The 23,788-nt window shown below is 37.5% G+C and overlaps 1 pseudogene; it reads left to right on the forward strand.

Moving 5' to 3' along the window:
- The window catches only part of LOC100602951, a 29,643-nt pseudogene extending 9,937 nt beyond the window's left edge, over positions 1 to 19,706 (forward strand).
- Positions 19,707 to 23,788: the final 4,082 nt, after the last annotated feature.

Raw genomic sequence — 23,788 nt, forward strand, 5'->3', positions numbered from 1 at the left:
TGGCAATATTACCTAGAGAGGACATCATAACTTTGGGAAAATACTGTCAAGAAAGAATATCTAAAAATTATAACCGATTCTAAGTATATACTTTAAGAAATTCAGATTTGACTGTATCTACTTCATAAATTTATCATTATCTTTTTATAACTATTAGAACCAGAGTTAGAAAGAAGCAGTTTGGCTAATATAAAAATTATGTGGATTCTGTTAGAGTAGTTCAGGTTCCTTAAAATAAGAATAGATCAACTAAAAAACTAAGTATAAAAGCTAAACAAGTGAAATTGAAGCAGTTTTATTGTAAGATTTGGAAGAGTGCAGGGTGTTTATCATAACACATTATTAATATTTATTACTCTTCCTAGGTAGATAAGTAATGTCCTAGATTTAGACATAGAAAAACAAGTAGAGATGTTTAGCTGTGGATGTACAAGTATAAATCAATTAAGTGCCAGATTTTGATAATCACCAGCCGCTCATTCAAGTCCTATGTTGCAAAGTTACTCTTTTTTGTTTGTTTGTTTTTATTTTTGTTTTTTGTCTTTTGTGTTTTTTTGAGACGGAGTCTCACTCTGTCACCCAGGCTGGAGTGCAGTGGCGCGATCTCTGCTCACTGCAAGCTCCGCCTCCCAGGTTCACGCCATTCTCCTGCCTCAACCTCTCCCAGTAGTTGGGACTACAGGCGCCCGCCACCACTCCCGGCTAATTTTTTTTTTTTTTTGTATTTTTAGTAGAGATGGGGTTTCACCATGGTCTCGATCTCCTGACCTCGTGATCCACCCGCCTCGGCCTCCCAGAGTGCTGGGATTACAAGCGTGAGCCACCACGCCCAGCCACAAAGTTACTCTTACCCTTTTTTTTACATTACTTGATAAAGACAATGTTTAATTACATATTTCCTGTTAACTAGCTGGTAGAGTTCATACTTAAAGTCAGTAAATAATGTTAAAAATTTTTTCCATCTGAGCAAATGAATATGCATATAGTTGTAAGAAATCAAGAAGAGGATATAAAATATAATCAGGATGTGAACTCTAAAACGGAATAAGCTCCATGTCTTCTAACTTTTATCACTTGTAATAATACAGCATTCTCACCCTGTTAAATGGAAATTTAGAGCACCTTTAAATTCTGGAATAATTAAAATTGCTATTTGGATTGAACAAGGCCTTAGGCAACATTTATTGAATATTAGGAAATCACTTTTATAAGATTAGAAACCATTTTTTATAGAAACCAAATTTAAAAGTATACATATTTTAATATAAGCATTGTGGTAATAATCAAAATTGAACAGTTTTAAAGCTTTTTATATTTAGTAGCAGTTGAATATATATGGCATGTTTTACATAGATTAATTTTATTATTTTTCTTTGTTTAAACAGGAGAGCCAAATTGAAAGCTGACAGATACTGCAAGTGACTGGGATTTTTGTTTCTGCCTTATCTTTTTGTGTTTTTTCTGTGTTTGGTTTTTTTGTCCTCACGACAGTTGGCTGAGAATGATGGTTTCCAGCTTCATCCATGTCCCTACAAATGACATGAACTCATCCATTTTTATGGCTACATAGTATTCCATGCTGTATATGTGCCATATTTTCTTAATCCAGTCTATCATTGATGGACACTTGGGCTTGTTCCAAGTCTTTGCTATTGTGACTAGTGCTGCAATAAACATATGTGTGCATGTGTCCTTATAGCTGCATGATTTATAATCCTTAGGGTATATACCCAGTAATGGGATGGCTGGGTCAAATGGTATTTCTAGTTCTAGATCCCTGAGGAATCACACACTGATTTCCACAATTTTTGAACTAGTTTACAGTCCCACTAACAGTGTAAAAGTGTTCCTATTTCTCCACATCCTCTCCAGCACCTCTTGTTTCCTGACTTTTTCATGATCACCATTCTAACTGGTGTGAGATGGTATCTCACTGTGGTTTTTATTTGCATTTCTCTGATGGCCAGTGATGATGAGCATTTTTTCATGTGTCTGTTGGCTGCATAAATGTCTTCTTTTGAGAAGTGTCTGTTCATATTCTTTGCCCAATTTTTGATAGGGTCATTTGTTTTTTTCTTGCAAATTTGTTTGAGTTCATTGTAGATTCTGGATATTAGCCCTTTGTCAGATAAGTAGATTGCAAAAATTTTCTCCCATTCTGTAGGTTGCCTGTTCATTCTGATGGTAGTTTTTTTTTGCTGTGCAGATGCTCTTTAGTTTAATTAGATCCCATTAGTCAATTTTGGCTTTTGTTGCCATTGCTTTTGGTGTTTTAGACATGAAGTCCTTGCCCATGCCTATGTCCTGAATGGTATTGCCTAGGTTTTCTTCTAGGGTTTTTATGGTTTTAGGTCTAACATTTAAGTCTTTAATCCATATTGGATTAATTTTTGTTTAAGGTGTAGGGAAGGGATCCAGTTTCAGCTTTCTACATATGGCTAGCCAGTTTTCCCAGCACCATTTATTAAATAGGGAATCCTTTCCCCATTTCTTGTTTTTTTGTCAAGTTTGTCAAAGATCATATAGTTGTAGATATGCGGCATTATTTCTGATGGCTCTGTTCTGTTCCATTGGTCTATATCACTGTTTTGGTACCAGTATCATTCTGTTTTCATTACTGTAGACTTGTAGTATAGTTTGAAGTCAGGTAGTGTCATGCCTCCACCTTTGTTCTTTTGGCTTAGGATTGACTTGGCAATGTGGCCTCTTTTTTGGTTCCATATGAACTTTAAAGTAGTTTTTTCCAACTCTGTGAAGAAAGTCTTTGGTAGCTTGATGGAGATGGCATTGAATCTATAAATTACCTTGGGCAGTATGGCCATTTTCACAATATTGATTCTTCCTACCCATGAGCATGGAATGTTCTTCCATTTGTTTGTATCCTCTTTTATTTCATTGAGCAGTGGTTTGTAGTTCTCCTTGAAGAGGTCCTTCACATCCCTTGTAAGTTGGATTCCTAGGTATTTTATCAACCAAAAAAAGTCCAGGACCAGATAGATTCACAGCCGAATTCTACCAGAGGTACAAGGAGGAGCTGGTACCATTCCTTCTGAAATTATTCCAATCAATAGAAAAAGAGGGAACCCTCCCTAACTTATTTTATGAGGCCAGCATTATCCTGATACCAAAGCCTGGCAGAGACACAACAAAAAAAGAATTTTGGACCAATATCCCTGATGAACATCGTGCAAAAATCCTCAACAAAATACTGGCAAACCGAATCCAACAGCACATCAAAAAGCTTATCCACCATGATCAAGTGGGCTTCATCCCTGGGATGCAAGGCTGGCTCAACATATGCAAATCAATAAACATAATCCAGCATATAAACAGAACCAAAGACAAAAACCACATGATTATCTCAATAGATACAGAAAAGGCCTTTGACAAAATTCAACAACCCTTCATGCTAAAAACTCTCAATAAATTAGGTATTGATGGGATGTATCTCAAAATAATAAGAGCTATCTATGACAAACCCACAGCCAATATCATACTGAATGGGCAAAAACTGGAAGCATTCCCTTTGAAAACTGGCACAAGACAGGGATGCCCTCTCTCACCACCCCTATTCAACATAGTGTTGGAAGTTCTGGCCAGGGCAATCAGGCAGGGAAGGAAATAAAGGTATTCATTAGGAAAAGAGGAAGTCAAATTGTCCCTGTTTGCAGATGACATGATTGTATATCTAGAAAACCCCATTGTCTCAGCCGAAAATCTCCTTAAGCTGCTAAGCAACTTCAGCAAAGTCTCAGGATACAAAATCAATGGGCAAATATCACAAGCATTCTTATACACCAATAACAGAAAAACAGAGAGCCAAATCATGAGTGAACTCCCATTCACAATTGCTTCAAAGAGAATAACACACTGCTTTTCTACCATGCAGCAGGTAAACATAAATATATGCAAATCTTGCCTGGTCAGATCATACATCAAGGTTAGCCTCTTAAATTTGTCTATGAATTTTCCTGGCACCTCTGAAAACTGTTTTAGTTTTTCCTTGCATATGGCTAATTCAGACATGGAAAAGGGTACATATACCTGTATAGTGTCCCTATTATCATTTGTCACTTCCCAGAGAGGGTAAACATTCAACTTTGCCACATGATAAGAGGGCCCACTGCATGTTGTTCTGGTGAAGCTCGGGTGTTTCAAGAGTGGGGTATGTATGTAAGACAGGACTCGAAGGGCAGGGAGAAGATGATGACCAGACACTAGATAACCCTGGAAAACTAGAAGAAGTTAATAACATGTTGCATACCTCACCAGAACTGGAAGGAGTCTGACTGTGTTCTTATGGGGTGCTCAGACTGGCAGGGGGAGTTCAGCTCCAGCTAAGAAAAGCCTAATATTAAGAGGCACTTGTATTAAAAGGGTAATCAATTATGTGCCGTCCCTATTTTGTCTTTTCCTCCATCAAACATACAGAGGCCCGTTTTAATTTTTTATCCTAACCAAGCATCAGAGAAGCCTATATGTAAAGTATTTCTTTCCATTTAGTTTCTCTTCTATAAAATTAAGCTGCAAAAAAAGGGGTCAGACTGAACAGGGGAAATGGGAAGGCTGTAACTTGTACATTATAATGTATTAGTCCATTTTCACACTGCTATGACAAAACTCTTTCAGGAAAAAAGTGACATGCTGGGTTTACAAAGTAGGGTCGAGCTGCCCTATACCAGCTCATCAAAGATGACCTTATGGTTAAGAAATGAGAGAAAACTGTTAAGAAAAAGTCTCATGTTCTCCATCTTGAGGCTAATTGTTTGCAGAGGGTTGTTATAAAAGAGGCTGTCACTAAACAGGCATATCTGATCTTATCATGTAGGACTGTTAAATACCACATTTCAACTTCTAGTCATAATGATGGGGAGGTTATTGCTGATTTTTTTCTGATAATTAAGGTACAAAAATACTAGGTTCCAAGACATCTCTCTTTCAGTGTCACTTGGACCAGTGGCAAATTAAATAAGAAATCAGCTAAAAGTCAGAGGATCGCTGAGGAAAGTAAAAGCTAAACTGTTTGGGGCCTCTTTCCTGGGGCAGCCTCCAGGCTACTACAAAACAGAGGTGGTGAGCAGAAAGGTGACAAGATGCAGAGCACTCAGGTGAGGGACAGAGAGCACAAGGTGGACAGTCCAAAAAGAGAAAGTGGTAAACATCTTGTTTAGCCAAATCCATTCCTCTCAATATTCCCGAGGGCCCCTAACCCTGCGAGCTTGGCCCCTAATCTGAGTATGATGCCCCTGGGCCTCTAACTTTTGGGGCTGAGTCTCTCACCCTAACATTGTGCCCTAGAGCCTCTCACTTAAGTAGTAGTGGATAATCATTCTTGCCCACCAGAATGGCTTCACAACTCTAAAAGACGGCCCACTTGCCAGGTGTCAGCTGATTGATTTGTGTGGATTGTTTTCCTTGGAATGGGAGTCTTGTCAGGTGTCCATTCAAGGTGTTGCTGAAAGATGTTGCTGGAAAAGCAGGTCCTGATACAGACCACAAAGTAGGATTCTTAGATCTTGTGCAGGAAAAAATGTGAGGTGGTCAGAGAGCACAGTGAAAGAAGCAAGTTTACTAGAAATGACTCCATTAGAGTTGGACACCCTCAGAAAACAAGAGCAGGGATGCATTGGCTTTTGTTAGTGTCTCTGCTTATAAGTAACTATAAAGAGAAAGAGTTATAATTAAACTTGGAAGGTGCAGATGTACTCACTAAAGTCGGGGCTATTGGTTTTAACAATGACCATTAACCCGTTGACCTATGCTAGCTCATTAATATTATCCTTACCAAAAAAATGCTGTCCTCCTAAGACATTTATACATTTTTCAGGCTTAGTGGAAAATGTCTTGTATGGCCACAAATATTCTGCAATTGTAATTTGTGGCCAGCTAAAAAATGTGGCTATTTTCAGACCATGAGTATTAATCTTCTAGATGCCTTGTGAGTACCTAGCTACTCATATTAAGATAGAGTATTCTAGTCATGTTTATTAAACTAGAAGCTTGGTAACCATGAGTTCCTCTAACACAACAAGTCTACTTCTCAAGGAGAAAATTTATTTCTCAGGAATTTTGTGCATTTTGCTTGATGGAATTTGGTATGTTTACTAAAACGGCAGAAAAGAGTGAAATTAGTCCTCAAAGATTTCTCAAGATTGGATATAAAGTAAACAAAATGATTATAGGTACTATGCAGTTTGATACAGTTGATATTCAAAAGAAATTTTGTTTGAAACACAATGAGATTTTTATTTTTACTTATTTATTATTATTATTATTTTGAGACAGTCTTCTCTGTTGCCCAGGCTGGAGTGTAGTGCAACATCTTGGCTCACTGAAACCTCTGCCTCCCAGGTTCAAGCAATTCTCCTGCGTTGGCTTCCCAAGTAGCTGTGATTACAGGCATGCATCACCACACCCAGCTAATTTTTGTATCTTTAGTAGAGATGGGGTTTCACTCTGTTGGCTGGGCTGGTCTCAAACCCCTGACAACAAGCGATCTGCCCACCTTGGCCTCCCAAATTGCTGCGATTACAGGCATGAGCCACCACTCCCAGCCACAATGAGATTTTTAAATAATTCTAACTGATTTCCCGCTGTTGAGCAGGGAGCTGAGCAAATTCAACAGATCATGGGCCTAAAGTAGAAGACTGAGGACAAACTCTAGAATGCATGTGATTAAATTAATTACAATTGAAACCAATGAAATTTAATAAGGCTGTACCTCTTAGTTTCAAGATGTTTCCCCTCATTTTGAAATGTGGTGTTATTCAGTGGAAAAGAAAACCAGTGTTTATCTCGAGTAAAGAACAGGGTTCCCTGCAGGGATTGATTGACTGAAAGCTATGGCTCAGGATTAAAAATCCTTCTTTTTTCCATTTATAAACTAAAAATAAGTTTTGTCATAAAAGAGGCTGTCACTAAACAGGCATAGCTGATCTTCTCATGTGGGGCTGTTAAATACCACATTTCAACTTCTAGTCATAATGATGGAGAGGTTATTGCTATAAACTAAACTAAATATAAATAAACGAAAAATAAATTTCTAAGCCCCTATTGGCTAATGGACACCTCTTCTTGGATAAGGACATTCCAGAGTTAACCTGAAAAGCTAGTTCAAGCCATGGGTCACACATGTCTCATTATACTCTCCTCCCTTTTGTTTTAATTTTAATTTCAATTTTTAATTTATTTTTGTGTGTACATATTTGGTGTATATATTTGACATACTTTGATATTGGCATACAATGAGTAATGCATAATAAAAAATGGGGTATCTATCCCCTCAAGCATTTATAGCTTGTGTTATAAACAATCCAATTATACTCTTTTAGTTTTTAAAAATGTAGAGTTAAATAATTTTTGACTATAACCATCTTGTTGTGCTATCAAATACTGTCTTATTCATTCTTTCTAACAATTTTTTGTACCCATTTAGCATCCCCACTATACCCCTGTTCCCTCACTGCCCTTCCCAGCCTCTGGTAACCATCCTTATACTCTCTATCTCTATGACAACAACTGTTTCGAATTTTAGCACCCACAAATAAGTGAGAACATGTGACATTTGTCTTTCTGTGCCTGACTTATTTCACTTAACATAAAGAATTTCAGTTCCATTTATGTTATTGCAAATGGCAGACTCTCATTCTTTCTTAGAGCTGAATAGTACTCCATTGTGTATATGTACCACATTTTCTCTATCCAGTCAGCTGTCGAGGGATATTTAAGTTCCTTCCAAATCTTGGCTATTATAAACCCTGCTGTAGCAAATATGAGAGTGCCAATATGTCTTTGATTTACCAATTTTATTTCTTTTAGGCATATACTGAGCAGTGGGATTGCTGGACCATATAGTAGCTCTATTTTTAGTTATATCAGGAACATCCAAACTGTCCTTAATTGTGCTCCCAGCAACAGTGTACAAGGTTTCCCTTCACTCCACATACTCACCAGCATTGGTTTTCGACTGACTTCTGGATAAAAGCCACCTTAACTGGGGTGAAATGATATCTCATTTTGGGTTTGATTTGCATTTCTATGGTAATCAGTAATGTGTAGCAACTTTTCATTTGCCTGCTTGACATTTGTATGTCTTCTTTTCATAAATGTCTATTTAAATTTTTTGTCCACTCTTTAATTGGATTATTATATTTTTTATAGAATTTTTTGAACTCAATATATTGTAGTGTATTAGTCTGTTTCAGCACCGCTATAAAAAAATACTCAAGACTGGGTTATCTATTTATTTAATGAGATGAAGTCTTGATCTGTTGCCCAGGCTGAAATGCAGTGGTGCAATCTCTGCTCACTGCAACCTCTGCCTCCTGGTTCAAGCAATTTTCTGCCTCAGCCTCCTGAGTAGCTGGGATTACAGGCACCTGCCACCTTGTCTGGCTAATTTTTGTATTTTTAGTAGAGACAGCGTTTCACCATCTTGGCCAGGCTGGTCTTGAACTCCTGACCTCGTGATCCACCTGCCTCGGCCTCCCAAAGTGGTGAGATTACAGGCATGCACCACCGCACCTGGCAAGACTGGGTAATTTATAAAGGAAATGGGTTTAATTGACTCACAGTTCCACATGGTTTGGCAAGCCTCAGGAAACTTAAAATCATGGCAGATGGGGAAGCAGGCACCTCTTACATGACAGCAGGTGAGACAGCATGTATGTGAAGCAAAGGGGGAAGAGTCCCTTATGAAACCATCAGATCTCATGAGAACTCACTCATTATCAGAAGAACAGCCTGGGGGAACAACCCCCATGATCCAATCACCTTCTACCAAGTCTCTCCCTCAAAACCTGGTGATTACAATTGAATATGATATTTGGGTGGGGACAAAAAGCCTAACCATATCATGTAGCTATTCTTTGCTTTTCAGATGGATAATTTACAAATATTTTCTCCCATTCTGTGGATTTTCTCTTCAACTTTATTTATTGTTTCCTTCACTTTAAAAAGGTTTTCTGACTTGCTGTAATCCCATTTGCCCATGTTTGTTTTGGTTGTCTGGGCTTATGGGGCATTATTTAAGAAATTTTTGCCCAAACCAATGCCTTAAAGAGTTTTCCCAATGTTTTATTGTAAAAGTGTGGTAGTTTGAGATGTTAGTTAGGTTTAAGTTTTTAATTCATTTTAATTTGATTTTTTATGTGGCAAGAAATAGGGTTCTAGTTTTATTCTTCTGCCTATGGCTTGCCAGTTTTCCCAGCCCTATTTATTACAAAAACTGTCTTATTTTTTATTGTATGTTCTTGGCAGTTTTGTTGAAAATAAGTTTAGTTTAGCTGTATGAGTTTGTTTCTAAGGTGTCTATTTATTTCCATTTGTCTTCACGTCTGTTTTTATGCTAGTGTCATGCTGTTTTAATTACTACAACTTAGTAGTATAATTTAAAAGCAGGTGATGGAATTCCTCCAGTTTTGTTTTATATACTCAGCATAGCTTTGACTATTATGGTGTTTTGTGACAGTTCCATATAAATTTCAGAATTTTTTTTTCTATTTCTGTGAGGAATGTCTTTTTTTGTTTTTTTTTTTAGATGGCGTCTTGCTCTGTCACCTAGACTGGAGTGCAGTGATGCGATCTCGGCTCACTGCAACCTCTGCCTCCTGGGTTCAAGCAATTATCTGCTTCAGCCTCCTGAGTAGCTGGGAAGGCACCCACCACAACGCCTGGCTAATTTTTTTGTATTTTTAGTAGAGATGGGTTTCACCAAGTTGGCCAGGCTGGTCTTGAACTCCTGACCTCATGATCCACCCACCTCCCAAAGTGCTGGGATTACAGGCATGAGCCACTGCCCCTGGCCTGTTACTTTGATAGAGATGGCATGAAATGCATAGATTGCTTTGGATTGTATGGACATTTTAAAAAATACTGATTCTTCCAATCTATGAACATAAAAATATCTTTCCAATTTTTGGGTCCTCTTTCATTTCTTTTATCAGTGTTTTACAATTTTAATTGTTGAGAACTTTTATTTCTTTGGTAAATTCCCACACATTCTGTTTTGTTTGTGGCTATTGCAAATAGTGTTACATTTTTTAATTCTTTTTCAGTTAGTTGACTGTTGGCACTTAGAAATCCTACTGATTTCTATATGTTGATTTTGTATTCTGAAAATTTACTCAAGTTATTACTTCTAATAGTTTTTTGGTGGATGTATTAGGCCATTCTCACATTGCTATAAAAATAATCAGTGACTGGTTAATTTATAAAGAAAATAGATTTAATTAGTTCATGGTTCTACAGGCTGTACAGAAAGCATAGCACTGGCTTCTGCTTCTGGGGAAGCCTCTGACAACTGACAAGGTGAAAAATAAATCCGTTGCTTGCACATCACATGGTAAGTGCGAGGGCAGGGGGCAAATGCTACACTTGTAGATAACCAGCTCTCATGAAAACTTACTATTGTGGGAATGGCACCAAAGGAGATGATGCCAAACTGTTCATGGAAATCCTGCCCTCATGATTCAATCACCTCCCCACTAGGCCCACTTCCAACATTGAGGATTACATTTCAATATAAGATTTTGTTGGGAACACACACCCAAACTATATCATTTTGCCCCTGGCCATTCCAAATCTCATATCCTTCTCATATTTCAAAATACAATCATGACTTCCCAGTAATTCCCAAAGTCTTGACTCATTTCAGCCTTAACTCAAAAGTCAAAAGTCTCATCTAAGACAAAGCTAGTTTATTCCTCCTATATGCCTGTAAAATAAAAAAAAAAAAAAGTTAAGTACTTCCAAGATACAAATGGGGCAGAGGCATTGGGTAAATACTCCTATTCTAAAAGGAAGAAATCAGCCAAAATAAAGGGGCCACAGGACCCACGAAAGTCTGAAGCCCAGAAGGGCAGTTATTGAATTGTAAGGCTCCAAAATAATTATTTTTGACTTTGTGTCCCATTTCCAAGGCACACTAATGCCTTGGGAAGGTCAACCTTGTGACTTTGCATGGTTCAGCCCCCATAGCTGCTCTCATGGGCTGGCATTGTGTGCCTCTGGCTGGTATTGTGTGTCTCTGGCTCTTCCAGGTGAAAGGTGCAAGCTGTAGCTAGATCTACCATTCTGGGGTCTGTAGGACAGTGATCCTCTCGTCACAGAGCTACTAGGCCATGCCCCAGTGGGGAGCCTGCATGGGGACTATCACCCCACATTTCTTTTCTCCATTGTTTTAGTAGAGGTTCTCCATGAGGGCTCCACCTCTGCAGCATGCTTCTGCCTTCACACCCTGGCTTATTCACACATCCTTTGAAACAAAGGTGGAGGCTCCCAAGTCTCAGCTCTTGCATTTTGTACACCCACGGGCCTAACACCACATGGAAGCTACCAAGGCTTATGGCTTGCACCCTCTGAAGCAGTGACTGGAGTTGTAACTGGGTCAATTTGACCTACACCTGGAGCTGAAGCAATGGTCAGGATGCAGGGAGCCATGTTCCAAAGCTACCCAAGGCAGCAGGTATGGGCCTGATCCCAGAAACTATTCTCTTCTTTTAGGCCTCAGGGCCTGTGATGGGGGCTGCCTTTTAGATTTCTAAAATGCCTTCAATTCCTCTTTCCCATTGTCTTGGCTATCAGCACTTGCTTTTATTTTAGGTTATACAAATATCTCTGACAAGTGGTTGCTCCTTAGGCTGCTTGAGTTCCTCTCTTATGAAATCTTTATTTTTTAGTCACATGACTAGGCTGCAAAGTTTTCAAGCTTTTACACTATGCTTCCCTTGTAAGTTTAAGTTACAACTTATTTTTTTTCGCTAGATCACGTGAGCATAGGTTGTCAGACGCAGCCAGGACATTTTTGCGACATTTTCCAACAGAAACCCTAAATCATCAATTTCAAAATCAAAGTTTTATATATCCCTAGGGCATACAGAAATTCAGCCAACCACTTTGCTAAGACAACATGCATGACCTTTGTTTCGGTCCTAATAAGTTTCTAATTTTATCTGAGACCTCCTCAGCCTGGCCTTCACTGTCCAGATCACTATCAGCATTTTGGTCACAGCCATTCAATCAGTCTCTAAGAAAATCTCAACTTTCCCTCATTTTTCTATCTTCCTCTGTATCCTACAAACTCTTTCAACCTCTGCCTGTTTACCCAATTACAAAGCTGACTTCACATTTCATGTATTCTTATAACAATTTTTCTCTCTTTGTGCCAATTTTCTGTATTAAGCTATTTTTGCATCACTATAAGAGTGGTACTGGATAATTTATTTTTAAAAAAGGAGGTTTAAGTGGCTCATGGTTCTACAGGCTGTAGAGAAGACACAGCACTGGCATATGCTTCTGGGGAGACCTCTGGAAGTTTACAGTCGTGGCAGAAGTTGAAGCAGAATCTTGCACATCATAGGGCAAAAAGCAGGAGCAAAAAACAGAGGGGCGAGTTGTTACACACTTTTAAATAACCAGATGTTATAGGAACTCACTCACTATTATGAGGATAGTACCAAATGGGATGGTCCTAAGCCATTTCTGAGTAATCCACCCCTATGTCTAAATCACCTTTCACCGGGCCCACCTCCAACATTTAGAATTACACTTAAATATGAGATTTGGGAGGGGACACACATTCAAACTCTATCAGAAGAGTCTTTATGTTTTTTCAAATATAAGATTATATCATTGGCAAAAAAAGATAATTTGACTTCTTTTCCAATGGGGATGTTTTTATTGCTTTCTCTTGTCTGATTGTTCCAGACAGGACTTTCAGAATTATGCTGAATAACAGTGGTAAAAGTGGATATTCTTGTCATCTTCCAGATTTTAGAGGAAAGGCTTTTAGTTTTTCCCCACTTAGTATGATACTAGCTGTGGGTCTATCATATATGACTTTTATTATGTTGAGATATGTTCATTCCATACCCAGTTTTCAAAGAGTTTTTTATAATTAAAGAATATTAAATTTTATCAAATAATTTTTTGGCATAATTGAAATGATTATATGGACTTTGTCCTTTTTTTTTTTGAGATGAAGTCTCCCTCTGTCACCCAGGCTGGAGTGCAATGGCATGATGTCAGCTCACTGCAACCTCTGCCTTCTGGGTTCAAGTGATTCTCCTGCTTCAGACTCCCAAGTAGCTGGGATTACAGATTCCTACCACAGTGCCTGGTTAATTTTTGTATTTTTAGTAGAGATGGGGTTTTGCCATGTTGGCCAGACTGGTTTCAAACTCCTGAATTCAGGTGATCTGCCACCTCGGCTTCCCAAAGTGCTTGGATTACAGGCCTGAGCCACTGTGCCCTACCCCTTCATTCTGTTTATCTGATGTATCACATTGATTGATTTGAATGTTGAACCTTCCTTGCATCCCTGGGATAAATCCCACTTGGTCATTAGGAATTACCTATTTATGTATTGTTTAATAGAGTTTGCTAGGTGTTTTGCAAATTTTTGCACCAATATTCTCAGATATGGGACGGTAGTTTGCTTTTTTAATGTGTCTGTCTGGTTTTGATATCAGGGTAATACTAGCCTCAAAGAATGAGTTTGGAAATTTTCATTCCTTCTCTATTTTTCAGTCTGTTCCTACTGACTTTTTATTAAGGCTTTAATTTTGTTAATTATTATTGGTCTTTTCAGGTTTTAGATTTTTTCCTAGTTCAATCTGGGTAAGCTGTGTGTGTCTAAGAATTAATTTCCTCTATGTTTTCTAATTTGTTGGCATACAATTGCTGATGGTAGCCACTAATGATCTTTTGATTTTCTGAAGTGTTACTGGTAATGTCTGCTTTTTCACCTCTGATTTTACTAATTTGTATCTTCTCTGTTTTTTAGTTAGCCTGTCTAAATATTTGTCAATTGTTTTTTTTCAAAAAATCAACTTTTTTTCATTAATCATTTGCATTGTTTTCTTCATTTTAACTTCATTTACTTCCACTGTAATCTTCATTATTTCTTTTCTTCTAATTTTGGGTTTGGTTTGGTCTTTTTATTCTAGTTAATTAAGACGTATTGTTAGGTTATTTATTTGAAGATTTTCTGCATTTTATGTAGGCACTTGCAGTTATAAATTTTCCTTTTATAATAGTACATCTTTTACTATATTCCATAGGTTTTGCTATGCTATGTTTCCATTATCATTTGTTTCAAGAAATTTTTCTGTTTTCTCCTTAATTTTTTTATCGGCCTACTAATCATTCAGGAGCATATTGTTTAATGTCCATGTGTGTGTATAGTTTCTGAAATTCCTTTTTAATTGATTTCTAGTTTTATTCCCTGTAGTCAGAGAAAATGCTTGATATTATTTCAAATTTTTGGAATGTTTTTAGACTTGTTACTTAACATATGGTCTATCCTTGAGAATAACCCATGTGCTGAGGAGAAGAATGTTTATTCTGCAGCTGTTGCATGAAATTTTCTGTAAATATCTACTAGGTTCATTTGTTCTATAGTGCAGATTGTCTGATGTTTCTTTGTTGATTTTCTGTCTGGAAGATCTATCCAAAGATTAAAGTGGGGTGTTGAAGTATCCAGCCATTATTTTATTGAGGTCTCTTTCTTTAGCCTTATAATATTTGCTTTATTTATCTTGGTGCTTTAGTGTTGGGTACATATATTTTTTCAATTATTATATCCTATTGATGAATTGATCTCTTTATTATTATATAATGACCTTTTTAATCTCTTTCTACAGTCTTTTGTTGAAATCTATTTTTGTCTGGTATAAGTATAGCTATTTCTGCAAAGAACTCAAACAAATTTACAAGAAAAAAACAAACAACCCCAGTGGGTGAAGGATACGAACAGACACTTCTCAAAAGAAGACATTTATGCAGCCAACAGACACATGAAAAAATGCTCATCATCACTGGCCATCAGAGAAATGCAAATCAAAACCACAATGAGATACCATCTCACACCAGTTAGAATGGTGATCATTAAAAAGTCAAGAAACAACAGGTGCTGGAGAGGATGTGGAGAAATAGGAACACTTTTACATTGCTGGTGGGACTGTAAACTAGTTCAACCATTGTGGAAGACAGTGCAGTGATTCCTCAAGGATCTAGAACTAGAAATACCATTTGACCCAGCCATCCCATTACTGGGTATATACCCAAAGGATTATAAATTGTGCTGCTATAAAAAAAAGGAGGCTTTCTAAATAAATCTCCATTAATGTTGAAAGAACGAGGTTTTAAGTCTTGGTCTCAGCCAAAAGGAATTCCTCGCATACCCAGGAGGGATGAAACACTTGCATTGTTACGTTAGATATTCTTAGAGAGAAAGAGGACCATGTGTAATGGAAAATTGCTAACTTTGCCTCAGGGAGACCAGGTTGATTCACTGAGAAAGTTTGAATTGGTTTAGAAAGCATAGTTCTGAGATTTCTAGGAGAAGGAGAAAAGTTAGGGTAGGGCGTAAGAAATAATGCCCACATCATAAAGTTAGAAAGATCTCAAATTAACAATCTAACAACACAACTGAAAGAATTAGAGAAGCAAGAAGAATTCAACCACAAAATTTATAGAAGACAAGAAATAACTAAAATCAGAGCAGAATTGAAAGAAATAGAGACATGAAAAACTGTTCAAAAAATCACTTAAAGTTCTTTGAAAAAATTAATAAGATAGGGTACTAGCTAGATGAATAAAGAAGAAAAGAGAGAAGATTCAAATAAACAAAATTAGAAATGATGAAGGGAATGCTACCACTGTCCCCAGAGAAATAAAAATAACAACCAGCAACTACTATGAACACATCTACACACACAAACTAGAAACCCTAGAAGAGATGGATAAATTCCTGGCCACATACACCATCTCAAGTCTGAACCAGGAAGAAACTGAGTCCCTAAACAGACCAATAATAGCTCCAAAAAATTGAATCAGTAGTAAATAGCCTATCAACCAAAAAAAAAAAAGCCCAGAAGCTGATAGGTTAATAGTCAAATTTTAACAGATATAAGAAGAGCCAGTACCCTTCCTACTAAAACTATTTCAAGAAATAGAGGAGGAGGGACTCCTCCCCAACTTTTTCTACAAGGCCAGCATCACCTGATACCAAAGCCTGGCAGTGACACAACAAAAAAAGAAAGCTTCAGGCCAGTATCCTTGATGAACATCCATTCAATAATCCACAACAAAATCCTTGCAAACCGAATCCAGCAACACATCAAAAGGCTAATTCACCACAGTGAAGTAGGCTTCTTCCCTGGAATGGAAGGTTGGTCCATCATGGGCAAATCAATAAAATGTGATTCATAACATAGATAAAACTAAAGACAAGAACCACGTGATTGTCTCAATAGATGCAGAAAAGTCTTCAGTAAAATTCAGCAATGCTTCCTGTTAAAAAGTCTCAATAAATGAGGTATCGAAGGAACATACCTCAAAATAATAAAGGCCACCTATGACAAACTCACAGCCAACATTATACTAAATGGGCAAAATCTGGAAACATTCTCCTTGAAACTCAGCACAAGACAGGGATGCCCTCTCTCACCACTCCTATTCAACACAGTATTAGAAGTCCTTGCTAGAGCAATCAGACAAGAGAGAAATAAAATATGTTTAAATAGAAAGAGAAGTCCAACTACCTCTGTTTGCAGACAACATAATTCTCTATCTAAACCGTATAGTTGTGACCCAAAAGCTCTATAAGCTGATAAACAACTTCCACACAGTTTCAGGATACAAAATCAATGTACAAAATTTGCTAGCATTCCTATACACCAAGAAGAGCCAAACTAAGAGCCAAATCAGAGAGGCAATTTTATTCACAATTTCCACAAAAAGAATAAAATACATAGGAATACAGCTAACCAGGGTGGTGAAAAATCTCTATAATGAAAATTACAAAACACTGCTCAAAGAAGTCAGAAAAAACAAACAAATGAAAAATCATTCCATGTTAATGGAGAGAAAGAAGTAATATCATTTAAATGGTTGTACTGCCCAAAGCTATATTGAACTACCAATGACATGCTTCACAGAAGTAGAAAAAGCTACTTAAAAATTCGTATAGAACCAAGAAAGAACCTAAGTAGCCAAGGCAATCCACAAAGCTTGAGGCATCACATTACTTTACTTCAAACAATACTACAGCACTACAGTAACCAAAACAGCATGGTACTGGTATAAAAACAGACACATACACCAATGGAACAGAATAGAGATCCCAGAAATAAGACCACATACCTACAACTATCTAACCTTTGACAAAGCTGGCAAAAACAAGCAATGGGGAAAAGATTCCCTATTCAATAAATGGTGCTGGAATAACTGGCTAGCCATATGCAGAAGATTGAAGTTGGAATTCTTCCTTATACCACACAAAAAAATCAACCCAAGATGGATTAAATACTTAAATATAAAACCCAAAACTATAAAAGCCCTGGAAGACAACCTAGGCAATACCGTCCTGGACATATAAACAGGCAAAGATTTCATGATAAAGACACCAAAAACAATTACAACAAATGCAACTATTGACAAGTGGGATCTAATTAAACTTAAAAGCTTCTGCTCAGCAAAAGAAATTATCAATAGAGTGAGCACACAACCTATAGAATGAGAAAAAGTATTTACAAACTATGTCTCTGACAAAGATCTAATATTCAATATAAGGAACTTAAATTTACAAGAGAAAAACAAATAACCCTATTAAAAATTGGCCAAAGAATTGTCTATTCATGTCCTTAGCTTACTTTTTGATGGGAGTGTTTGTTTTTTTCTTGCTAATTTGTTTGAGCTCATTGTATATTCTGGATATTAGTTCTTTGTCAGATATACAGATTGTGAAGATTTTCTCCCATTCTGTGGATTGTCTGTTTACTCTGCTGGCTGTTCCTTCTGCCGTGAAAAAGCTCTTCAGTTTAATTAAATCCCACCTGTTTATCTTTGTTTTTCTTGCATTTGCCTTTGGGATCTTGGTCATGAAATCTTTGCCTAAGCCAATGTCCAGAAGGGTTTTTTTGATGTCGTCATCTAGAATTTTTATACTTTCAGGTCCTAGATTTAAGTTCTTGATCCATCTTGAGTTGATTTTTGCATAAGGTGAGAGATAAAGATCCAATTTCATTCTCCTACTTGTGGCTTACCAATTATCCCAGTACCATTTGTTGGGTAGGGTGTTCTTTCCCCACTTTGCTTTTGTTTGCTTTGTCAAAGATCAGTTGGCTGTAAATATCTGGGTTAATTTCTGGGTTCTCCATTATGTTCCATTTGTCTATGTGCCTGTTTTTATACCAGAACCATGCTGTTTTCTGACTATGGTCTTATGATATAGTTTGAAATCAGGTAATATGATGCCTTCTGATTTGTTCTTTTTGTTTAATATTGCTTTGGCTATGCGGGCTCCTTTTTGGTTCCATATGAATTTTAGCATTGCTTTTTCTAGTTCTGTGAAGAATGATGATGGTATTCTGATGGCAATTGCATCGAATTTGTAGATTGCTTTTGGAGGTATGGTCATAGACAATTCTCAGAAGATATACAAATGGCCAACAAACATATGAAAAAATGCTCAACATCACTAATGATCAGGGAAATGCAAATTACAACCACAATGCAATGCCACCCTACTCCCACAAGAATGGTCATAATAAAAAAAAAATAGATGTTGGTGTGAGTGTGGTGAAAAGGGAACACTTCTACACTGCTGGTGGGAATGTAAGCTAGTACAATCACTATGGACAGTAGTGTGGAGATTCCTTAAACATCTAAAAGTAGGAGTACCATTTGATCCACCAATCCCACTACTGGCTATGTACCCAGAGGAAAAAAAGTCATTATACAAAAAAGTTACTTGCACACACATATTTATAGCAACAGAATTTGCAATTTCAGAAATGTAGAACCAATCCAAATGCCCATCAATCAACGAGTGGATGAAGAAACTGTGGTACATATGTACGATGGAATACCACTCAGACATAAAAAGGAATGAATTAATGACAGTTGCAGCAACCTGGATGGGATTGAAGACTATTATTCTAAGTGACGTAACTCAGGAATGGAAAACCAAACATCATATATTCTCACTTATAATTGGGAGCTAAGCTATAAGGATGCAAAAGCATAAGAATGACACAATGGACTTTGGGGACTCAGGGAGAAAGGGGAGAAGGTGGTGAGGCACAAAAGGCTACAAATTGGGTTCAGTGTACACACATGAGGTGATGGATGCACCAAAATCTTACAAATCAATAAATAACTTACTAATGTAACCAAATGGTCCCTGTTGTCTTAAAACCTATGGAAATAAAAAAAAATGTTTAAAAAGTGGGCAAAGGACATGAATGCTTTTCAAAAGAATACATACATGTGACCAACGACCATAGAATACAAAGCTCAATATCACTGATCATTAGAGAAATGCAAATCAAAGGCACAGTGAGACACCATCTCACACCAGTCAGAATGGCTATTGTAAAAAGTCATAAAATAACAGATGCTGGCAAGGTTGTGGAGAAAGAGAACACATACACTGTGGGAGTGTACATTGGTCCCACCATTGTGGAAAGCACAACAGTGCTTTCCTCGAAAGAGATAAAAGCAGAACTATCAGTTGACCCAGCAGTCTCACTACTGGGTGTATACCCAGAGGTATATATAAATTGTTCTGTCATAAAGACACAAGCACGTAAATATTTATTGCAGCACTATTCACAATAGTAAAGACATGGAATCAACCTAAATGCCCAAAGATGACAGATTGGATGCAGATAATATGGCACATTGTGGAGGAAAAAAATATTAAATTTGAACTCAATTGAACAGGGACACAAACAATGGTCACTAAGTCCTGGAACGAGTTGTGTGAGCCCCTTGAGGCATTCATCCAGTGCTGCTTCGGAGAAACAGTTATTGAAAAACAGTTATTGAGAAGCAACAGGCAATTGCAAAAAGAAGTTGACCTTTTAGTGTTCCTTGAGCTCAGTTGCAAAGGGCCCTCATGACTGGCCCTCATGACAAGCAACTGGTTACAAAAAGAGCTTGGTTCCCAGACCGTGCCAAAGATTCATGGGACCTCTCCTCATCTGTGCATGGACTAGTGGCCAATTCTGAATCCCAGGCTGTTGCTTCCCTGTCTGGTGATGAACCCCCCATAATCTGGTGAGTGTAAATATATATATATATATATGTATGTATATACATTTTCCCTTCTCCCCTTCCCATTAAAATTTGTTTATTGTATCACATGCTTATTATATCTATATTGCCATATACTCGGGATAAAGTAGGTTTACATTTAAAAGTATTGTGTGTTTCTTTTCTTTCCTTACACGTTTCCCACACAGAACACATATGTGCACCATGGAATACTATGCAGCTACGTGTTCTCACTTGAAATGGGAGCTAAATAATGAGAACTTCTGAACACAAAGAAGGAAAAAACAGACAACAGACACTGGAGTCTATTTGAGTGGGGAAGGTGGGAAAAGGGAGAGGAACAGAAAAGATAACAATGGGGTACTGGGCTTAATACTTGTGTTATGAAATAATCTGTATAACAAGCCCCTGTGGTATGAGTTTATCTATGTAACAAACCTTCCCATGTACCCCAGAACCTAAAACAAAAACTGTTTTAAATCCTTTTTTTTTCTTTTTTTTATTATTATACTTTAGGTTTTAGGGTACATGTGCACAATGTCCAGGTTTGTTACATATGTATCCTTGTGCCATGTTTGTTTGCTGCACCCACTAACTCGACATTTAGCATTAGGTATATCTCCTAATGCTTTCCCTCCCTCCTCCCCCCACCCCAGAACAGTCCCCGGAGTGTGATGTTCCCCTTCCTGTGTCCATGAGTTCTCATTGTTCAATTCCCACCTATGAGTGAGAACATGCGGTGTTTGGTTTTTTGTCCTTGCGATAATTTACTGAGAATGATGGTTTCCAGTTTCATCCATGTCCCTACAAAGGACATGAACTCATCATTTTTTATGGCTGCATAGTATTCCATGGTGTATATGTGCCACATTTTCTTAATCCAATCTATCGTTGTTGGACATTTGGGTTGGTTCCAACTCTTTGTTATTGTGAATAGTGCCGCAGTAAACATACGTGTGCATGTGTCTTTATAGCAGCATGATTTATAGTCCTTTGGGTATATACCCAGTAATGGGATGGCTGGGTCAAATGGTATTTCTAGTTCTAGATCCCTGAGGAATCACACACTGACTTCCACAATGGTTGAACTAGTTTACAGCCCCACCAACAGTGTAAAAATGTTCCTATTTCTCCACATCTTCTCCAGCACCTGTTGTTTCCTGACTTTTTAATGATGGCCATTCTAACTGGTGTGAGATGGTATCTCATTGTGGTTTGATTTGCATTCCTCTGATGGCCAGTGATGATGAGCATTTTTTCATGTGTTTTTTGGCTGCATAAATATCTTCTTTTGAGAAGTGTCTGTTCATGTCCTTTGCCCACTTTTTGATGGGGTTGTTTGCTTTTTTCTTGTAAATTTGTTTGAGTTCATTGTAGATTCTGGATATTAGCCCTTTGTCAGATGAGTAGGTTGTGAAAATTTTCTCCCATTTTATAGGTTGCCTGTTCACTCTGATGGTAGTTTCTTTTGCTGTGCAGAGGTTCTTTAGTTTGATTAGATCCCATTTGTCAACTTTGGCTTTTGTTGCCATTGCTTTTGGTGTTTTAGACATGAAGTCCTTGCCCATGCCTATGTCCTGGATGGTACTGCCTAGGTTTTCTTCTAGGGTTTTTATGATTTTAGGTCTAACATGTAAGTCTTTAATCCATCTTGAATTAATTTTTGTATAAGATGTAAGGAAGGGATCCAGTTTCAGCTTTCTACATATGGCTAGCCAGTTTTCCCAGCACCGTTTATTAAATAGGGAATCCTTTCCCCGTTTTTTGTTTTTGTCAGGTTTGTCAAAGATCAGATAGTTCTAGATATGCAGCATTATTTCTGAGGGCCCTATTCTGTTCCATTGATCTATGTCTCTTTTGTGGTACCAGTACCATGCTGTTTTGGTTACTGTAGCCTTGTAGTGTAGTTTGAAGTCAGGTAGCGTGATGCCTCCAGCTTTGTTCTTTTGGCTTGGGATTGACTTGGTGATACAGGCTCTTTTTTGGTTCCATATGATATTTAAAGTAGTTTTTTCCAATTCTGTGAAGAAAGTCATTGGTAGCTTGATGGGGATGGCATTGAATCTATAAATTACCTTGGGCAGTATGGCCATTTTCATGATATTGATTCTTCCAACCCGTGAGGATGGAATGTTCTTCCATTTGTTTGTATTCTCTTTTATTTCATTAAGCAATTGTTTGTAGTTCTCTTTGAAGAGGTCCTTCACATCCCTTGTAAGTTGGATTCCTTGGTATTTTATTATCTTTGAAGCAATTGTGAATGGGAGTTCACTCATGATTTGGCAATGTGTTTGTCTGTGATTGGTGCACAAGAATGCTTGTGATTTTTGTACATTGATTTTGTGTCCTGAGACTTTGCTGAAGTTGCTAATCAGCTGGAGATTTTGTGCTGAAACAATGGGGTTCTCTGGACATACAGTCATGTCATCTGCAAACAGGGACAATTTGACTTCCTCTTTTCATAACTGAATACCCTTTATTTCCTTCTCCTGCCTGATTGCCCTGGCCAGAAATTCCAGCACTATGTTGAATAGGAGTGGTGAGAGAGGGCATCCCTGTCTTGTGCCAGTTTTCAAAGGGAATGCTTCCAGCTTTTGCCCATTCAGTATGATATTGGCTGTGGGTTTGTCATAGATAGCTCTTATTATTTTGAGATATGTCCCATCAATACCTGATTTATTGAGAATTTTTAGCATGAAGTGTTGTCGAATTTTGTCAAAGGCCTTTTCTGCATCTATTGAGATAATCATGTGGTTTTTGTCTTTGGTTCTGTTTATATGCTGGATTACATTTATTGATTTGCGTATGTTGAACCAGACTTGCATCCCAGGGATGAAGCACTCTTGATCATGGTGTATAAGCTTTTTGATATGCTGCTGGATTCGGTTAGCCAGTATTTTATTGAGGATTTTTGCATCAATGTTCATCATGGATATTGGTCTGAAATTTTCTTTTTTGGTTGTGTCTCTGCCTGGCTTTGGTATGAGGACGATGCTGGCCTCATACAATCTGTTAGGGAGGATTCCCTCTTTTTCTATTGATTGGAATAGTTTCAGAAGAAATGGTACCAGTTCCTCCTTGTACCTCTGGTAGATTTCAGCTGTGAATCCATCAGGTCCTGGACTCTTTTTGGTTGGTATACTATTGATTATTGCCACAATTTCAGAGCCTGTTATTGGTCTATTCAGAGATTCAACTTCTTCCTGGTTTAGTCTTGGGAGGGTGTATTTGTCGAGGAATTTATCCGTTTCTTCTAGATTTTCTAGTTTATTTGTTTAGAGGTGTTTTTAGTATTCTCTGATGGTAGATTGTATTTCTGTGAGATCGGTGGTGATATCCTCTTTTTCATTTTGTATTGCATCTATTTGATTCTTCTCTCTTTTCTTCTTTATTAGTCTTGCTAGCGGTCTATCAATTTTGTTGATCTTTTCAAAAAACCAGCTTCTGGATTCATTAATTTTTTGAAGGGTTTTTGTGTCTCTATTTCCTTCAGTTCTGCTTTTATTTTATTTTATTTTATTTTATTTTTAAATTTTTTTTGCACACAAAAACAATAAACATTTTCTAAAAATACATACAAACAAAAAGATGCGTATCAAACATATTAGGAAGGTTACACATGGGAAGTCAGGGAATAGAAATGGGGGGTGGGAGTTAAAATAAATGAGAGAGGGACTTTATATGGATCAGTGATAATAACTCAATCCTCTATTTGACAAAGAAGAGG

Source organism: Nomascus leucogenys, unplaced genomic scaffold (assembly GCF_006542625.1).
Source record: "Nomascus leucogenys isolate Asia unplaced genomic scaffold, Asia_NLE_v1 000607F_164872_qpd_obj, whole genome shotgun sequence".
NCBI classification, from domain to species: domain Eukaryota; kingdom Metazoa; phylum Chordata; class Mammalia; order Primates; family Hylobatidae; genus Nomascus; species Nomascus leucogenys.